The following is a 20,345-nucleotide window of genomic DNA, read 5'->3' as shown; positions in this document are numbered from 1 at the left end:
TAATACCTTTTAAAATTCTGTTTCCACTTTCTTTTCCATCTTTTCTGATTTCTTTGACATCTTCAGCTATATTCCCTGGAAGATTTAGAAAAGGAAAAAAAAAAAAGATGAGCAAGATAATTAAAAAGAAAGTATTGTAGGAGAGACAGAAGTTGGGTACAGGGTAAATTTTATGTAATTAATAAATTGACCATATGTGTATTGATATTTTACAGTATCTGCAGCACCATGCTATGCCCTAAAAAAAGGCACTGATTTCAGCAGATTAAATCTAGTCGTAGTGAGGATATGGTTTGCCCTAAATAACTTCTGGAATCAACTAGGGTATTAGTTAATTAATCAGAGCCTAGAAATAGTTATATATAAAAAATATATTTAGTGCCACATCATCTTGTATAGACATGTCTTTATCATGTAATAATAGTTCAATTATTCAAAAAAGGGAGAAAGCCACAATTAGCTGGATTCGCCTCGATGAAGGAAATAAGAATTTATTTGGCCTTGGTGGACTGTTCACATACACAGAGGAAGAAAGTAGGGAGGAGTTTTTGAAGTCCACAAAGAAATGGAGTCAAAGTGAGCATCTCCTCTTGGAAGATAATCCGAGTTCTATTGGAGAAACAGGCTTTTGCACATGCACTATATAGTTATGGAGAATCAGGTTACGAGGATCAGAGAGAGGTCCATATCAAAGACCCAAATATGCCTTCCAAAGCAGGAGAAACTTTCTACATTATACAGAAGTTTAGACATCTGCATTTGCCCTCTGTTGCACGAGGGCCTCGATATGAAAGCCCAGAAGTATAATGAGGAATAAACCTAAACTCTGAAAAACAGTGATGCAATTGAGGGTCAACCATAATGAGTGATCGCAACAGATTTCTGAAAATTGTTGAGGGGCAGGGCGTGCATAGCCTGCTCTACTGCTGTGCTGCTGAGAGGCTAGAGAGCAGGGGAGGGGCCTGTCCACACGTGAGGCTCTGATGGGGCCCCGGGCTCCGGTGTGCAGGGACTGCTGGAGGCTGAGGTTGTGGTTGTGCAGCTGAAGAGAGAGAATGAGATGAACTGAATCAGCACTTACATCCCTCCATCCGTATCCAAAATGGAAAGCAACTAAAAACTGACATTACTCTAGTGCCAAACCCGAGACGTTCTTCTCTAGAGAAAAAGAAAATGTTTGGGGAAAGCTGCTGCTCCCAACACGGATATTGGCATTCCAGAATAAATCTTTGTTTGTCCTGCTATTGGGGGATTTGGAGTCTGACAGCTAACTCCTTGTCCACTTACTGGAAAGACGGTTTACTAATCAGCATGACATCACCTCTGTTCATACAGCCCCAGTCATATTTTTCAGTCGGGCAGCAGACCTGGCTAGAAAAGAGCAGCAAGTGCAATTCCCACCAGATTCCCACCTGTCTGTTTGAATGTGAATTCAACAGCAGTCTTGTGGAGCTGCTTGGAGCATCCCAGCAACATCTCTGCTTCTCTTTATGCACAGGGGGAAAGCCTGGAAAGTACATTTCCTAGGCTGACTCAGTGGGAGGCACCTGCACAAGATCTGGAAGGCGGAAGAGAACAAGACAAGGCATGGCTTCCGCAGACAGCGGAGGTGAGTGTTTGCCAACACCCCTCACAGGTCCTCTTGTGAGTCACTCACTGCTCTGGTCCTTGTACTTGCTGATTTTCTGAAGACCAGGAACAACTTCCTGGATGTAAAACATACACCCAGTGCTTCCTATGGTTTTGTAAACCCCTAATTTCCTGTGTTCAATTACTTCCTGTTTCTCTTTTTCTGAATGAAATGTGTCCTATTCAGAGATATATATGAAAAGACTTGTGTATTACTTTTACTCTTATACATAAAAGTAAAATAAATTTGAAAAATAACATCAAAGAACAGCTGGTACTAGAGTAAAGACAGCTAATTTAGAGAAGAGAAGAAGATACCCAGAAAAAACAACTACAAAAATTGGATTCCTATTCTTAGACAAATTTTACAATAAAATATATCCTTGGAACAAAACAAGATATTACAAAAAAGAAATGGAGAATAAAAGATATATAATAGCTAAAGTAAATGACTCAAGGGAAGGATTTAAAAAACTAAAAAGCTTAAAGACAGCAAGATTCAAAGATACAAAAGAAAACAGAAAAAAAATTTAAAGAAATGAAATTATCCAAAGAAATGATAAAAGTCCAAAATTTTTAAAAACTGCAGTAGGAGACTTTGAGGGTTTTGGTGGGATTTTTTTTACACTTGATCTTGATCACCTAAAGGTTACTTTCATTCCTTAAGCAAGTAATATCTCCTTCCCCCATATTAACACCTATTATTCCCAGTACATTTGTTTTTCAATTTCAGCAAGAATTTAGTCTCTCAACACCTCTGCTGTCTTATCCAGTCTAGTTCCCCTGTGATCACATAACATCAAAAATTCACTTAGCAATATTTTTACCTTTTTTGTTCCTTTTTCCTTTTGTACCATTCACTGGGACCAAATCACAACCTTGGATGAACCCAAGAATTTTCCTTCTGTTCTCATACCTGCAGGGCAGGAAACCACACAATCAAACAGGTGCAGTATAGTAATACACCAGAGCAGATCATACTTTTCCTGAAAGCTCATGATTAAATATTCAGAAATCTTGCAAGACAATTTTTAGACCATTGACATCACCCATGTTGGGAATGTTTATGCCAATAAAATTGGCAAATGCCACAAATCAGGGCATTTGATTTTTTTCCAAAGAGCCAATTTACCAGCACACCACTGCCACATTTCTGCTCCCCAAACCCACCTGGGCCCTCATCTCTATCAGATAATCCTTTTTAGTTTCATTATCAGCCTTCCACTCCATTCTCCATGAATTATTTTCCAAAACTCCATTCTCCTCAAACTTCTTACTCTAGCCCCTCCTTCACTCTAGTCACATTTCATAAAGAAAATGATTACATCAGCCCCAAATTCTCTCAGTATCCTGCCACTCCTACCCTGCAGTTTCCCCAGATTCTTCCATTCTAATATTTTCCTTCTTTCTTCTTGTTACAAAGTTTTCCCCTTTCACCTGGATCTCATCCCCTTCTGCATCCTGCAAAACTTCTGTTCAACTATCTCTTTTTTTTGTTTCTATGTATATACCAGTTTCTTCTCATTAGTTTGTAAACATTCTCAAATTTCTCTAATTAGAAAAAAAGTATCCCTAGCCCCCTACATCCCTCCAACTGTTACACTCTTTCTTGATCTTAGGACAAAGCCAGGCTTTCTGAAGGGAACCGCTCCACCCATTGTGTCTGCTATGGTAGCTCCGGAGCCAGACAGCTGGGGTTGAGATTCAGCATCTCTCTTATTATTTCTGCTGCCTTAGACAAGTGACTCAACTCCTCTGTGCTGCAGCTTCCTCATCTGGCGACTGGAGGATAGAGTCATACTTATCTTAATAAAGGAGTTGATACAGCTAAAGCACTTTGATACGTGCCAGACATAGCAAATAACAATTATCAGTTATGCACTATGAACCATTATTTCTACTCACCTCACTGCCCTCCACCCCCCAGGTCTTCGGCGATCCTCATGTTGCTAAACCTAATGCACATATTTCAGTCTGTGTGTTTTCAAACTTTTCTGCGGCATTTGACCCTTCATCTTTGTAATTCCCCCTTCCCTTGGGTTCCCTGCCATGCCATCCTCATTTTCTTCTAATCTCACATACTATGCTCTTCCCACTCTAAAACCCTATTGTATCTGATCATGCTATATTCTTCCTTGACTATGGGCTCATTAAAAATGTTCTAAGTCAACTGATTCACAAAAATTTTTTTGAGACTTTTATTATTAATAACAATTATTGTCACTAGATAGAGATAGGTGAGTGACAGTTGGAAAACAGGTTCAAAACAATCCTTGCTATGTATTGTGTAAGCTAATTCCCAGTTTCCAATCCTGCTTGATGTCACTATAGTATTGGTGAAAGGTTCACCAGCAGGAAAGTGACCACATGTTATAGGTAAGATCCAGTTCACATTATAGTTCATATCCTCTTAAATAATAGTCGGACACAGAATCATCCCTGAGTCAGGCCTCAGGCATCATCCCTAAGGGATCAGATAATAATCATACTTACACCATGTTCTTATAAGGATGGGAATGTCTCCAACGTACATTTGCCTATCCACACTTCCTGAACACCACTAATTTCACCTAGGCAAGCTTTTCTCTAACACTCACTATGTTATCCTACACACCTCTGATTTCACCAGTGAAAACTCATTTCTAAGGTTAATTATGCTAAGTAACAGGTCCTTCAGTTGTTGATGGGAGATAACCAAGCTGAAACATTTGTAGGAGCTGCTTCTGAAGAATTATCTTCCTCACCAGCCTAGCAGCCCCTGAGGTGTGTGTTCCTGATTAGAGCAACTGGCCGTCCCCACGTAACATGGATAGTATCTCACCAGCTCCAGGGAGGTTTTGTAAAGTAAATGATAAGTATCATAACACATCTTGTCATATCCTTTTTCAAAGTGAACATTCTTCTTCCTGCGCCTCCCTCAGTCCCTCTTCTCCTGGAGAAATTCCATCAAGTGTTCCTGATCGCTATATAGATGTGACTTTCTCAAGGATGCCTCCTCATTTCCAAAGAAGTCTGGTAGGTGCCTCAACTGTGTGCTCTGCTCCACTCTGCAGTGGCATTGTTGTATTGTATTGAAATTGTTTATATATTTATCTTTTTTTTCTCTTTAAGACTGTATATTCCTTAAGGGCAGAGACTGGGTCATTGATCATCTGTTTATTCCCAGGGGACCGCCATACACCTGGTACCATGTAGGTGCTAAGTGAGTGATCTTGGAATTGATGAAAGGGAACACGCCTAATAGCAGCTTATATGGAAAACTGCTATTTTATTCACAATAATCAAACATTTTGAATGCCTATGATGCAAAAGGACATGTACAACAATCTGGAAATATGAAGAGAAATAAGTCAGGAGCCCCCATCTTATGAGTTCACATTCTAGTTAATTAGATTGATATACAAAATAGGCAATGGTAATAGAACATGGATAAAGAGGTACACCCCCACTTCCAGGGACAAAAACTGACTGGTCAAGTCAATCAGAGTAATCCCATCCTCTCGTTCTTAAAACTGATTCTATTATCCAGGCCTAAGTCAATATGTTTTGACATTACCCTGATCAGACCTTGCTTTAGAAAAGGGCATAGGACACATTTTAGGGCCAATGAGACACAAGGAGAGATTGCCTGGGATTTCTGAGAAAGACATCTTACTCTTTTAGAGCTTTCAAGAGAAACATTTCCTCTTCCAGTCTGTGTCATGCATCCATCCATAAAAGCCTGGAACTGCAGCATTTTGCTATCAAGAAGGCAGTGAGTCTTACAAAAGTCTAACATAATAGAAGGAAAAGAGGAGAGATAGAAAGAACCAGTTCCTTTGTACAGAATGATCTGCTGCTGAATCAAACCAGCCCTGAAGCTGTGTCTCATACAGGCTTTCCATTATAACTGAATTTTCCCTTAACTCAGTTTTCTCCCTACTTTCCATTATTTATATTTGAAAACCATTAATTATAAGTGTGAAAATAGGACACAGAATCCAGATTCTGGGATTTGTATTTAATTTATTCCCCAGTAAGCACTGGCTAATAGAGCTGCTGTTTTGACCAGTATGGTCAGTTACTTAAATTAGATTAATTATAATAAGTACACTCAGATACTGGAGTGGCCTGGTGGAATTAACCAAACCACCAGTAGTTTTGTAATTAGGTAAACACTCAACCTGGTTTGAACCACCAGGCATTTGCTTATATTTAGTTGTAGGATAAAAAAGAATCAGGGGGGAGAGAAAAATGATAACAGATAAATCTCAAGGAGAAGACTGAAATGGAATAACCAATCTTCAAAGGCAGAGTGCTGCCTTCTGTAAAAAGAAGTTCCATACAGTTCATAGAATGGAAAAGAAAAAATTCAAGAATAACTATAAAATCACTACAACATGATTAGGAGCCAAATCTTTTTAAGGCAGAATTCAAACATCTACGACAGAGTGACCTATTCTCTTGTGCATGAGGTTTTGCTGAATTCCTTATACGACTGGAGGTCAAATAAAATATATTTTTCAAGTGCTGTGAGAAGTCATCCTCATGCTTGTTGGGAAATTTTAGCACAGCAGCAGCACTGAGAAGTAAATCCTAGCCCTACAACCTGCATAGAAAGAAGGTATAAACTGAATCTTATTATTTCTGCTCCTTTTCTGTTTCCTACACAATCCAAGGTAACTGAAAAGAATTAATTTAACTCTTATAGATCATCAGTTTATTCCAATAAGTTTCCAGAACATTTTGTATGTGATCATTTTTAGAACACTTGTGTTTAAGAACTACTCCATCCATAAAAAATGCCTGATTCTACAGCCTCAGTTCGAAGGGTTGAAAGGATCATTCTTATGCACTAAAATCCCACTGCCAACCACACTTGGCCCGTTACCCTAGCAAGCCATGTAGGTGCAATGTGAAATAAGGCCAATGCATGCCATAAAGAGCTGGTGAGTTACGGCAAAGAAAAAAATGGCAGCCTCACATTAAGAAAGACTGAGAATAGTCTTAAAGTAGGGTTCCTCAATCTCTACGTTATTAACACTTTGGGTCACTATTAACATTTTTTGTTGTGGGCCGTTGTCCTATGCACTATGGGATATTTAATAGCATCCCTGGCCTTCACCCATTAGCTGCCAATAGCCCCCTCTTGTGACAATCAAAAACGTCTTCAGGCATAGCCAAAAGGCCCCTGTCCTGGCTGAGAACCACTGGTTTAAATAAAAGAGTTTTCAAATAAAATGATGATAAGTTGGTGCTTAATGACCACTATCTAATTTTTAGAGGGCCTTGAAAAATAGATACTATTAGTTCATCTTAAAGGGAAATGGAATTACGTGTGAGATGGAGCAAACAATGGCACAAGGACCAACAACAGTTCTGGATTCAAATGCTAAATGTGTCTGGTACTGTTCTAGGCCCTGGACATTGAACAGTGACAAGACATAATTTTTGTCCTTAAGAAGCATCTAGTCCTTTGGCTTCTGGCTGAGGGGTGGTATGGAGACAAAGAGTGCTATGGGAAACCATCTGAGATTCTTCATGCAGCCTTGGAGCTGGGAGGAGAAGTAGTCAGAGGAAGCTTTCTGAAGAAAGACCTGAGGGGTGAAATGGAATTAGCCAGATTAATGGAGGTCAAGAGGGGGTTTGGGGGCCAGAGCAGAGGGGAAGAGCGTTCCAAGGAGTACAAACAGGATTTACAAATGCCGGGGGTTAAAAGCGAGCGTGGCACAGTTCAGCATGATTTTGAAGAAGAGGATGAGGAAGAACTGACTGCACTTCTTAAAGCGTCTTAGAGCAAAGTGGTGAGCTGGAAGCAAGATCAGTTATTTTCTAGGACCCTCATCACATGTTGGAAAAAGCTTACCTGTGCTTCCAAGGAAATCCTGGTCTGTACATACAGATCAGCCACAGTGTTTGTCTGATAATATAATAGAATTAGTGCTGTGTTCTTGACTAAGCAGTAAAAACAAAGTAAAAGCACTAGAACGAGATCATCTCAACCTGTTGAAAATAGAAAATAGTAGGAACTCAGTAGGCATTAATGTTATTTATTTAATTTTATTTGTGTGATCACTTACCTCCATATAGCTTGGCACTTTTTTTTTCAGAATATTTTTTCAGAATATTTTCAGAATTTTTTCAGAATTTTTTTTCAGAATATTCTCTACATCTAGTAAAAACATATATAATTTCATCAAACTGCAGAGACTGTCTAAACTGAGCAAGAGGCAGAGGGGGCCTCAGAGGTCTATTCACAGCCAGGAGGAATCGGATTTCCAGAAGCTTCTGTCACCCAGAGCTGGTTTAGGGAAATTGTACTGAGAATGAGGACCTGTGAGAAACGTCCAGGAGCAGACAGTTATTTATAGTGTGCTTCAATTCATGTAAAGACAGTGCATGTGTGCTTCACAAGCATACTTTGTATATTATATTTAAATTACTTTCCTTCTGATGAATGGAGAGAACACATTTAACTGGGTCTCAAGATGTAAGAGAGCCAAATCTCTTTGGTGTTTTTTCACTATCTTCAACTTGCATTTTCAAGCTATGAACATTATCATTATACCTAATGGATTTAGGAGAGTAAGGAGATGTAGTGTGGTTTTAAAAAAGCACTGGCATCACAGTCAAGAGATCTGGGTTTCTTGATACTTTATAAATAGCATGATTGGCACTGTGTTGCCACAGATAAGTCACAGGAATTGATCCACAAAGGTCCTGACAACCTCACCAGGCTGTCGTGGGGATAAAAATAATGAAATCATATACAAGTGCTTTAAAAAGTGAGATGAGTAATAAAAATATTTTTGGGTGTGATGTTTGCGTTTTATGGCTCCCAAATTCTAAGCGTCTATGTTTTTTAAACATTTGAAATCTTCCCTTTGCCTCCAAGAAAGAGAGAGAAGAACCACAGGAATAGGACTTTGGTTGGGACCTTAGAGGAAGCTCAGTCTCTGCTAGACTTCTCTGGGTTCCTTCCTCAACCTCTTCCTTCTCGGGCACTGGCACTTTTCTTCCTAATGCCCCATCACCGGCCAGGCTCCATCCCCTCCACAAGATAAAAATCATTATAATGTCAATAACTATAGTTTCTCCCATGTTTAAAAAAATTTAAGCTGCATCCCAAACCCTTCTTTGACTTCACTCTCCTCTTCAGCTACCACCTATGTTTTCTCCTTTACAGCTAAATATATTTCAAAAGTTACTCATACACATGGTCCCCGTTTCCTCTTATTCTATTAGTATGTCAATCCTCTTCAATCTGCAGTCTGTCCCTGGGTTTCCCAACACTCACGTCACTAACCACTGAGGGGGTTTTTCACTCCGCAGCTCACCCGACCTGTCACGTATCCAACACCGCTGCCCCCTCCTCTTCTGGACATGCTCTCTTCCCTGTGGTCCATCCTCCCCCGTCTCCACCTCTCTGCCAGTTCTGCTCCCCTCTGTGAGCCTTGCAGCTCCTCCTCTACACTTGACTACTAATGTTTGGAGTTCATCAAGCTTCTTTCCTTAACCTGATTCTATTTTTATCATATAGTCTCTCCCAAACAGGTGTCATTTGAGGCTACAGTTGCAATAACCTCTGTGGCAGAGCTCAGTGACCCCCGTAGATGTTTTCTTCTCTCCCACAGCAGCCTAGTAGAGAGAATCCCCTTGTAATACCTGCCTCAGTTTGCAATTATATCGGTCAGTCACCCATTGATGAACAACTGTGCTCCCCATTCTAGTCCAAAACTCGTGGGAGAAGAAACCATGTCTGTTTTACTCACTCTTAAACTCCCAATGCCTAGCAGAGTTCTTGTCACATAATGGGCACTCAATAAAAATGGATTAACTGAACGATTAAGGGACCAAATGTAGAAATAGATGAATGGTACAATTTTCACGGATCAGAGGCTATAGTGAGACACCCCCGGTGTTTTCTCTATTTCTCTGATTATAAAAACAATGCATGTTCCCTCAGTGTATTCCGGTCTCTATTTATATGTCACATTTTGGGGAGGTCTTCATTGATTGCACTAGCTAAAAAAGCACCCTTCCCCATGATCTGCTCTCTCCTTAGATCCTGCCTTATTTTTTGTAGAACTTAGCAGTCTGACATAATTATGTGTGTGTGTGTGTATTTATTTTCTATATCCCCGCACTAATCAAATGGTGAAGGAGGAGGGGATGGTGGCAGCAGTATGCCCCAGGAAGGAAGAGTATTTTATCACTGACATTTTTTAGAATTGAGTGATATTAAAAAATGACTGACTTTTGGTGTTTTGTTTTTTTTTAATTCTCTACAGACAGGGTACCCTTTATTACCTGCATTCACGATAGATCACTCCCGCTGCTACACCCTTAGTGCATCAGTGTAAATCCCACTGAACAGAGATAGCTACTGGGTTTTTTTGGGGTTTTTTTTTTTGGCTCTTTCCCACATTAGATAAGTGAAAGGTCAATATAAGCATTTTGGAAAATAGATATTAAACTTTTAAAAATAGACAAAAATAGCTTCTCATAATCCTTGCATCCAAAGGTGTAAATTTTTTTTAACATTTTAACATGTTTTCTTTCACCTTTTTCTATGTATTTTTTTAACATAACTAAGAGCATGAATTGTACTCACAGAACTGCAATTTAATTTTTTTTTCCTTAATAATTTCCAAGTAAAGTGAACACAGTCTGAAAGCAAACAGCCACAGTTCCAATTCAATCCCTGATCAGCCACTTACTGTCTCGTGAGCTCTTAAGTCACATACTTAACAGCTTTGAGCCTCAGCTTCCTGATTTTAAAAATAGACTAATCACATAACTGCCTCGCTGGGTTGTTACAAAGATTAAGCGAGATAATCTATGTGCCTGGTAAGTGAATGTTAGCTTTGGGGGTGTGCAGGCTCTAAAATGGTCCACAATAATCCTAGCCTCTGGGCATTTGCATCCTTGTGTAATCCCCTCCCTTTGAGTTCGGACTGTGACTCAATGCTGGAGAAACGACTAGTGACTCACTGCCAGAGAACAGAATATGGCAAAAGTAATAGGGATGTCACTTCTGAGAACTGGAAACAGAAACACAAAAAGACTGTGGCTTCTGTCTGGTACACCCTCTCTTGCTTCCTCCTTAAACTCCGAGGGAAGCCTGCTGTCACATGTGAGCTGTACTATGAAGAGGTTCCTGGTGGCAAGGAGCTGCCAACAGCCAGTAAGAAACTGAATTCTCACAAGAACATAAATGAGCTTGGAAATGAACTCTCCCCTGTTGAACCATCACGTGAGACCACAGGCACAGTCCAGATGGATCGCAACCTTGTGAGAGAACTTGAAGCAGTGGCATTCAGATAAACCATGCCTGGATTCCTGATCCACAGAAACTATGAGATTTAAAAATGTTTGTTGATTTAAAATAAATTCTACATTTTAGAGTAAGCTGTTACGTAGCTTTTATGAATGGGCAATTTCAAATACTGGAGAGGGTGGAGAGTCCTCTGGAATGTAACACTTTTCTTTCCCACCAAGTTTTTGAAAAAGAGATATGAAAGAGGTCTGGGAGATGGGAAATGAATATACCTTTCTTATTAATAAAAGCTAAGCTTCGGTATGTGGCTTAGCGTGATAGCCGAATAATCTTTCTAACTGAATCTTAGAGGTAGGCGGACTTAGAACCTTATCTTGGGTAGCACTGGATGAAACAGCCTTTCTCATGAGGCTGGAAAGAACAGATTCTAGAGGAAGATTCTGTTACTGAGGAGAAACAGAAAGAAGTCTTCTTCCAGCAGCCAGATACCCAAAGGAAAAAAGGGTAGAGCAAATCACGTCCAGTTTTGCATCCAAAATTTACCAGTTATACCAGGGACATGAGTAACAGGGCAGAGTAAACCCAGGAGGCAATAACCATGGAGTTCCCTACACCTAGAGGGAACTTAATCAGTAGTGATTAAGTAGTACTCCCTGCCTAATTTTAGTCTTTACAAACTTCTTATGAATATCACTGTAATAGTTGTACCATATTCATCATGTGGTTGTACTCCAATTTCTTAAGCTAATCACATCTGGTTAGAAATTTAGATTATTTCAAGTTTTCAGTGTTATACGTATTGCTGCTATGAATATCTTTCTCCTTATTTCCTCAGCATAACTCCCCAAAAAGAGAGTTGCTAACTCAAAGGCTATGAGCATTTAAATGTTTCCTCTGTATATTGCTAAATTGGTCTCAAAGGTCTGATTAATTTCCACTTCCTTCAGCAGCATATAAACATGTGCTTCTGACCCTTGAAACCTTGGATTGTAGACTTTATTTGATAATCTTTGCTAATTTGATAAGTGACTCATATCTTGTCCTTATTTGAATTTGCAATTCCTTGATTATTAGTAAGGTTGAAGACTTTTCATTGTTAATTGGCCATTTGTATTTCTTTCCTCTAAATTATCTGTGTGTGCCTGGTGCTCTTGGATCTGTGGGCATCACCCACCTCCGTCCTTAGGGCAGACACTCATTTGCCCTCTCTTCTGAAGCAGTGGGATCCCACAGTAAAAAGGCCTGGGAAAATGCCACTGCGTGATTTGGATTATTCTTAACATTTCTACAATTTCCTTTTTCTAAACTCAGTTTTTCTAGAGCTGTTTCACACTCTATTATGGCTCATAATAACACTGAATATAGCATGATACGATGTCAGGTTTTGTTCCAAGGGCTTTGTGTAGATTAATGCACTGAATCCTCACACTGTCCCTATGAAGTAGCTACTATTTTCATAACCATTTACAGAAGAGGAAGCTAAGGAGAAAAAACAATGAGTATCTGTTTTGCCCCAGGTAAAACAGATAACAGGCAGCAGAGCTGGCGTCTAAACTCAAGAGCTTCCATGCCAGGGTCTATGAGCTTATCCACTAATACACCTAATACAACACCATGATTAACCCTAATGGACTCAATTTTTCCTAACGAGTCATCCTCAGTGAATAATGTGTCTGAATATTAAAGTGATAAGGTTTCTACCTCACTCTGATAGGGTTTTAATAATAAAATGATTGTTTTCAAAATTGAAGAGCTTTTTTCTTTCTGATTACAAATGACGTGTATATTTTGATGTTTAAAATGTTCAGAATGCAACAAAGAAAAATTATACAAATTCATCGTCCATAAGTAGAAAAAGTACAGTGTAAAAAATTAGAGTAATCTGAAATTCTACTTTCATATTGTTACAACAGAATCTGATGGGGTTTAAAAGCATAAAATCCCACTTGCTCTAAAAGACTTTCACTTTTGACTATATATATTACACTGTAACATTTAGATGTTACCAAAGAAACATATATATTGGGGGAAATTTAATTATTTAGGTACAACCATTTTAAATTCAATTATAAAAAGGAGATCTTCACTTAATTAAAGAGAAGAAAGCATTTAAAAACAGCCCAGATAATCTAGGTTATTTGTGTTATTTCCTCTAATTCTATTTCCCCTTCTATTTAGGACACTAATTTGTTCCATTTACATCAACAAGAAGGAACTCACCACAAATTTAATCATGGGTGAATACAATTAGGTGTACACTGTCTAAAAAGTATGACAAATATTTAAAATCAATTAAAGTTGATTTTTGATTAATGAGGCTCTTCAAAAATCACATCATCCACAAACTAAAAGGGTAAGCACACCATTCACATTTATTTAATTTAAACAATAATTTTTAAAGCCTAAAATAGTTTTTATTTGAAAACCCTTTTAAACTAAACATTGATTATTCTTCTAAAGTCGTTAATTATCTCATGCCTTAATTGTCAGTGTTACAAAGTGAGACTTGATCCCAAATATACATTTTCTGGTCTTAAATTAATAGCTATTTCACCTATTTCAAAATACTGTGAAAAATTACACTTCACAGTGTAAGGACATAATATATTCAAGTAAAGGCAAGCACCACATCTTTATCCCTTTGTGTAACAATATGCCTGGATCATAGCAGACATGCAACCAGTAATCGTTGCCTATGTTTTCTATTTAAAGGTAAATATATTAGGTCTGGAATATGTTCTGTTTTCATTTCAGAATAGCACTAAACTTCTTTTTCACTAGGTGTTTAACATGCACAGCCTTAAGAAACACAAAAAATATGATCAATTATTTTGGCAGCAATCAAATGATTCCTCTGTACTTGACCTCTTTTGACTCTCTTGGATTAAAAATCAGATATTCGATTGGATTTAAACTGTAGTTATTGTTATTTTCTCTGTTGTTATTTTCTCTATCCTCCACCCAGTGAGGTAAGGACTGAGCTATAATAGAGTTTATGCTAAAGTACTGAGCTATAGTAGAGTTGCATGATATAGAAAAAAAGGGCAGAACTAAGGTATATCCTAACCACCTGTTACTAACATGTAATTCTGAGCAAATTTTCCATTTGCAAAATAATAGGATCTAATATTATCTCCTCATAACATCCCCTAACAAAATCATAGTACTACCTATCGTCATAATATTTAATAGCTGCCACAGTCCTTGTCTATTTTTAGGTATTCTGTAATTTCTTTTCAACGTTATTTTTATTTCTAATTATTCAAGGTAATCAAAGATGTGCTTTTTTCAAAAACAGACTTCCACAAAAAACAGAAGAATTCTAAAAATGTGGATGGGGAGAAAACCTAAAAAGATAAACATTTTGGAAAAGATGAAGAGTTGAAATGTTCCAAAATAGATGACATGATGATGAGATACTAGGTGACAGTAAGTCCCATCTTTTCTATTTCTGGCTTTGTTCAGGGCCAGCCAGGGAACATGAGGGAATCAACAGCTCACGTGATCTTACATTCCCCACCTCTGTTGCTGGGCCTGAAGGTCCTTTGATATGTCTCTTGTTACTTAGAGAAACTGGATGTGCCCTAGTCAGTGTCAGGCTAGCTTGTAACGTGGTGGGTGGGGGCTCATCTTGGCATTGGGATGCTTTCGATTGTCTGGTCAACCCAGCAGCCACAGAGGACATTCTGTGCTGAAGCCTGGACCGTGGTACCTAGAGAGCAGCTATGCCCAGCCTATGCTGTGGATAATCACAGACTCCATTCCTTCTCTGATCATTGACCCTCTGTCACATCCACACTGAGTGTTGCTTAGTGTTGGTATTGAAACCGAGCTGTATAAGCTCTAAGACTCATTGATTTTTTTAAAACCTGGCTGTGCACATTGACATGAATCATAATACGTTGCTGGACAGAAAAATAAACCCTGACCAATATATATGCTTTACCAACTTACAAACTAAATTAAGGATTTTTTCCTTAAAGAATAATAAAACCAGAAAATAATTCAAGGAGAAGCAAAACCATATATGTTCTAAAACTACTGGTTATCAAAATATTGTTCAGAATGAAGCCAGACTAAACCTATGCTTTATTAAGTAGAAGTCCCTAGATAACCCAGCTACCTCCAAATGGAATTCTGTCACCCACTCTTTCCAACCTCTCCATGCTCAAAGACTGAAAACCCACCAAAGTCCAATGGGATTGATCTCGCCACCATAAAGTCTTGTATAATTTTCTCAACTGCAACTCTCTCTTCCATCTGGGAACTTATCAAAACATATTATCAAGACTTCTTGTGGCAATCTTTATTGAAACAATATCAACAATCCCAAAATGTGCATTTACAGTCCCTAAATCTCTACTAGGTACAGTGTTCATCTGAAAACACCAGAATGCCCTACCAGCGGTCCTGAAACAAGAGGAGCTTCCTTCCACAAACAGCAGTTCCAGAAGTGGACAGCTGCTGGGATCTCTCCTGACATTGCCTTCTCAGTCACTAGACAGGTGAGCAAGCCTACGCCCCATATTTTCATACAGTAGTGTGCAAAGGCACAAAGCAGGTGACAGCATGGAAGACAGAGTCTCCTTGTCCCTCTTATCTTTGTAGGGAGGCCCTAGAAGTCTGCCTGTTTTATCTCATTGCCCGGTGGAGGTCATGCCTACTTCTAGAACATACCTCTGTACCCCAAGATCAAAGTACGTGAACCAAACCAGGGTTCTGGTGAGAAAGAAGAGGGTCAGAGGTTGGATATTTTGAATAGGCGATATACTGTATCTATTTGAGATGAACATATGTAATACAACAAACCTATAAGATAGGGGAAGATTTTAATTTTTTTAACAACAGCAGCAATGACAACAAAACCCTGAGGTTCAAATATAATAAGTAGGGAGCAGGATTGAAATTCAGGTTTCTCTCGCTCTAAATAGTTTCATTCTTAATATTAAGTTCATGTATTAATTCCCCCCTGACTGTTAAATAATTTAACTGAAGTGGGTATGTTTGCTTCAGCTTTATATGTGTACAAATGTATTGTATAAATAAAAACTCCCTCAACTCTATTCGGTAAGATTTAATTTTCATAAAGCTATTGAAAGGCTTAAGCAGAATTTACAACAGAAAGAGGCTGCGACATTAGGAACTCGTAGAGTTGAATATGGAGTAGATAGGGAGCTGTGGGACTTGTATTTTAAAATACAAAGCCAGCTACGGGTTATACAGCAAGAAAATTATTACTATTAATAATGGATTACAGTAATACGCCAGCAGTTACTGAGATTCCTACAAATTGTCTTTTCTGTTAGCTTAATGATGTAGGAAACAAGATAATATTTTTTCTAGTTTTGCTATTGGCTCCTACGTTTTACTAGTAAAGTGTCTTAGATTTTAGGATCACTTGTGATAATCTAAATGGCGATAAGAAATACCAACATATACCTAAGACAGTGGGTGACCCAGAGACCTTTCACAGTAGAATGTTTTTGAGGCAGACTTGTTTTCCTTATGCTAAGGTTAAAGTGAGTTTGCTTTTTTTGAGTACATTTCAGCTGGTCTAAATACAGCAGAGTCCCTGAAGGAAGTCATATTTAAATTAACTCTTCTTTGTATAGTTTTAAATTCTCACATTGACTGTTGAATTTGCAGTTTTTCTCAATGCCTGACAAGGGCAAGTAATTCTGTGTATTAAAATGCTGTGTTTGAAATTGGCAGTGTTATTAGTAACTGCAAGGATTTACCCAACAATTATTTGTGCAATTATTTATTTTTTTTTAAATAAGATGTCTTCCTGTTGAATGAATACTTGTGACATAGACTTCCATCATTAGAATTAATTAAACATCAAGAAAAATCAGTGTGCACTCACAAAGAATCAATGTTGTTTTGACTTCCATAAAGTCTCATGTTCAAAGCTAGGATTTATGTAGAATTTCACTTAGAAATACATCTATAATCATTGTGTTTCCTTCTACCTTCAAACTGAGCATAAGGCTTCAGGCTGCAATATCTTACACCTACACATTACAGCTGCCTTAGTTTTCTTATCTCTTTTTTATTCTCTTCTTACCTTTAATTAAAATGCATTAAGGAAAGAAAAAAAAAACAAATGGCTGTAGAAAGTAGCATTTAAATGGAAACAATTGCTCTAATTGCTGCTCTTTAGGAAATATATGGCACAGGTGGGCAGCTTTGTAAGGCTGTCAACAAGTACACAGGAGGTAACATAAGTATTATTGATCATGATGTTGGGTGGAGTGAAAAGGACTGTTCCTGCGATCTGACTTCCAGATGGAACTTTTCAGCCTGTGAGCTAAAGCATCTCCTGAATCTTTCACTTTTAGAAATCATTTGTTTTCATAAAATTTACAAATGCATATAACATTACGTTACTTTTCTACTGCTGCTGTAGAAAGTTACCGTGAACTCAGTGGTTTAAATAATCCGAATGTATTATCTTAGAGTTCTACAGGTCAGAAGTCTGAAATGGTATCTCTGGGCTAAAGATAACATGTTGGGAGGATTTTCATTCCTTTCTGGAGGCTCTGGAGGAGAATCTGGCTCCTTGCCTTTTCCAGCTTCTAGAAGCTTCCCTTATACCTTGGCTTTTCAAAGCAAGCAACGGCCAGTCAAGCCACATACTATTCCTCTGACACTGACTCTTCTGCTTTCCTCTTTAGCATTTAAGGACCTTAGTGGTTACAATGAGCTCATCTAGGTAATCCAGGATAATCTTTCTATCTTAAAATCAGCAGATTAGCAAATATAATTTTATCTGCTACCTTAATTCCCATTTGCCATGTAATTTAACATATTCAAAGGTTGCTGGGATTAGAACATAGACATTTTTTAGCGGCCATTGTTCTGCCAACCACAAACATGAACAGATATACCCCACTCTAATACAGTTAGAGGTACAAATATTTAGTAATCCAACATTTTCACTCATAGATTAGACATATTTAAAGATCTATAAATGACGTATATTTGAGCATGTATATAACCTATGTATACAAATAAATATCACTTTTTATAATAAATGTACAGGCATAGTGATAAATATCCCTAAATAAAACAAGTCATGTGTTATATACACAAAAGTAAATCTAAGCTCCTCTGCTTCACTTCCCTGGTTTTTGCTTTGGCTCCTATGTCATACTTTATGAACCTACTTGTTCTAATGAGGGGTTGACCAGAAAACTCTCTTTTCAAAAAACAAAAGCATATAATCACATTTGTACAATACAAATCCACTTCCAAGCACACACCTACACACCTAATCAGGTTTCTGAATCAATCCTATCTGAGGGAGGGAAAGCTTTTTCATCCTGATTTCCAAGGGTTCACCTTTTAGTCACTGTTACTGAATCCCCTCCCATGTTGCTTCCTGGACTGAAGCCATTCTAATCCCAGTGATGTCTAACTGTGATAAGAAGGTTATGGTTGTACCTGTATGTCAAAGTCTGAGTCCCCTGTCTCCCTTCAATATAGGCATACACCACGCATCCTGGTTCACCTCTAAATATAGGTTCACATTCTGAGAAATCATACAGCCGTACCTTACATTTTGATCCTAGGAGTATCCTAGAATCCTGACTGCATGTTGACTACATTGGTTTTAGAATGTAAGATCTTGCACACTCAACTTAATTTGTGGCATGGCTGTTGAGAAGAAAATCGTATTTATTACACAATGAGTTTTGTTCTGTTGGAAATGGTAGAGGAGTTACACTGGCAGCATTCACTCTGTCTTAAATAACATGCTCACACTAAAAGAGCCAAAAATGTTGAGCTTCTTGGGCAGCTAAATTTTCTAAAAATTTCATTCTTCTGAGACATCAAATCATTGCAATCAATATTTACTAAACACCTGTTATGTGCCAGGCTTAGCTCTAGGCACACGAGATACATGAGTGTACATACGAAAGAGAAAAATGACCCTCATCTAATATGTGTCATGTTGCAGAGCAGAGCAGCGCATTCAGGCAACCTCAGATAAAGGGCTTTGTCATAAGAATCCACAGTGCAGGACGGAAACAAAGGCAGGCTGCCTTTCTCACGGTCTCGTTCTTCCCTAGACCTGCTTCTCCTTCAACTTCTATTATATTTTATAATTTACCTTTTTGTGTGTTCTTTCATTATCACTTACCCATCACTAGAATGTAAGCTCCAAGAAGGCAGGAAATTTTATCCATGTTGGTGATACCTCAGAACAGTGCCTGGCACACAGTAGATTCTCAAGAATTTATCTGTTGAACGAGTAAATAAATAAGTGGACTTCGCCTCTTGGTCCACACCTGGCTGCTCTCCTCCTTGGATCCCGTGTCATACTTTATCCAGTTTCTGTGGTCTAAGTCTTCACTGGCAGATGCTGAACAAAGGGAAGGGAGAACTAGTCTTTTTTACGTTTAGCTCTCATAGCCTTTGTTTCTTCCCCTGTAAGATGAGGATAATAAAGATTTCATTACTTACGTACTGCTGTGTAATAAATGACCCCCAAATTTAGTGGCTTAAAACAATTACAATAGAATGTATTATTTCACATAATTTTTATGGGCCAGGAATCTGGGAGTGGCTTAGGTGGGTTCCTAGAACCAGGGTCTACTAGTCAAGGTCTCTCATGTAGTTGCAGTCAGGAAACTGGCTAGAGCTGCAGTCATCGGAGGCTTAACTGGGGCTGAAGGATTATTTCTTGGGTGGTTCACAGGCAAGTTAATGCAGGCTGTTGATAGGAAGCCTCAGTTCTTCAATTTGTGGTCCTTTTGAAAGAACTGCCTGAGTGTCCTAATGACATGGAGCTGACTTCCCGAGGGAATGACCCAAGAGTAAGCAAGGCAGAAGCCACATGGCTTATGTGATCTAGCCTTGGAAATCACACACCATCCTTTCTACAATATCCTACTAGTTAAACTGGTCAGCCCTGTTCACTGTAAGAGGAGAGTACACAAAGGCACAAACACCAGGAGGCGAGGATCATAGGGGATCATCTTCAAGTCTGGCCACCAGTAGATACTTGGCAAGATGGTGGCTGGCATTTAGATAAGTCATACATGTAAAGTACCTGGCAAGGTGGTAAGCACACAGTAATTAGGAAATGCCAGCTCTACTTGGTTGCTTAGGCTTCACTGAGCTTTTTTTTTTTTTTTTTATAGTGGTAGATTATCTCTCAGTGCTTTCTGTAGATGCCTGACTTTGTATATGGAATTCGTATCTCTTTCTCATCTTTTCATTCATTCAACAAGTCCTCAAACATTATAGAACTGTGACGACCTTATCCACCTAAAATACACATTCCTGGCACTAACCACATGATGAAATAATGACCCTAAATTGCTGGTCTGCCACTGTGGTATTACAATGCACTATTTCTTGGCACCTGTGCAATGATATTATCTCCCAGATTTCCAGGGTATACCTGGGGTCTGTCAGTGGTAAGCAAGTTGGTCACCTTTTCTAACCC

At 38.5% G+C, this 20,345-nt stretch overlaps 1 long non-coding RNA gene across 1 annotated transcript; it reads right to left on the bottom strand.

Annotated features, from left to right (window-relative positions):
- Positions 1 to 4: 4 nt before the first annotated feature.
- On the bottom strand, positions 5 to 19,098 carry LOC130830298 (uncharacterized). Its single transcript, XR_009047776.1, has 4 exons — positions 19,035 to 19,098; positions 7,475 to 7,611; positions 2,457 to 2,545; positions 5 to 75 (listed from the first exon to the last, which is right to left on the bottom strand). It is a non-coding gene; the product is annotated as an uncharacterized LOC130830298 (long non-coding RNA).
- Between the last annotated feature and the right edge of the window lie 1,247 nt (positions 19,099 to 20,345).

Source organism: Hippopotamus amphibius, chromosome 10 (assembly GCF_030028045.1).
Source record: "Hippopotamus amphibius kiboko isolate mHipAmp2 chromosome 10, mHipAmp2.hap2, whole genome shotgun sequence".
Classification (NCBI taxonomy): domain Eukaryota; kingdom Metazoa; phylum Chordata; class Mammalia; order Artiodactyla; family Hippopotamidae; genus Hippopotamus; species Hippopotamus amphibius.
This window is presented reverse-complemented; position numbering and strand designations above follow the sequence as displayed.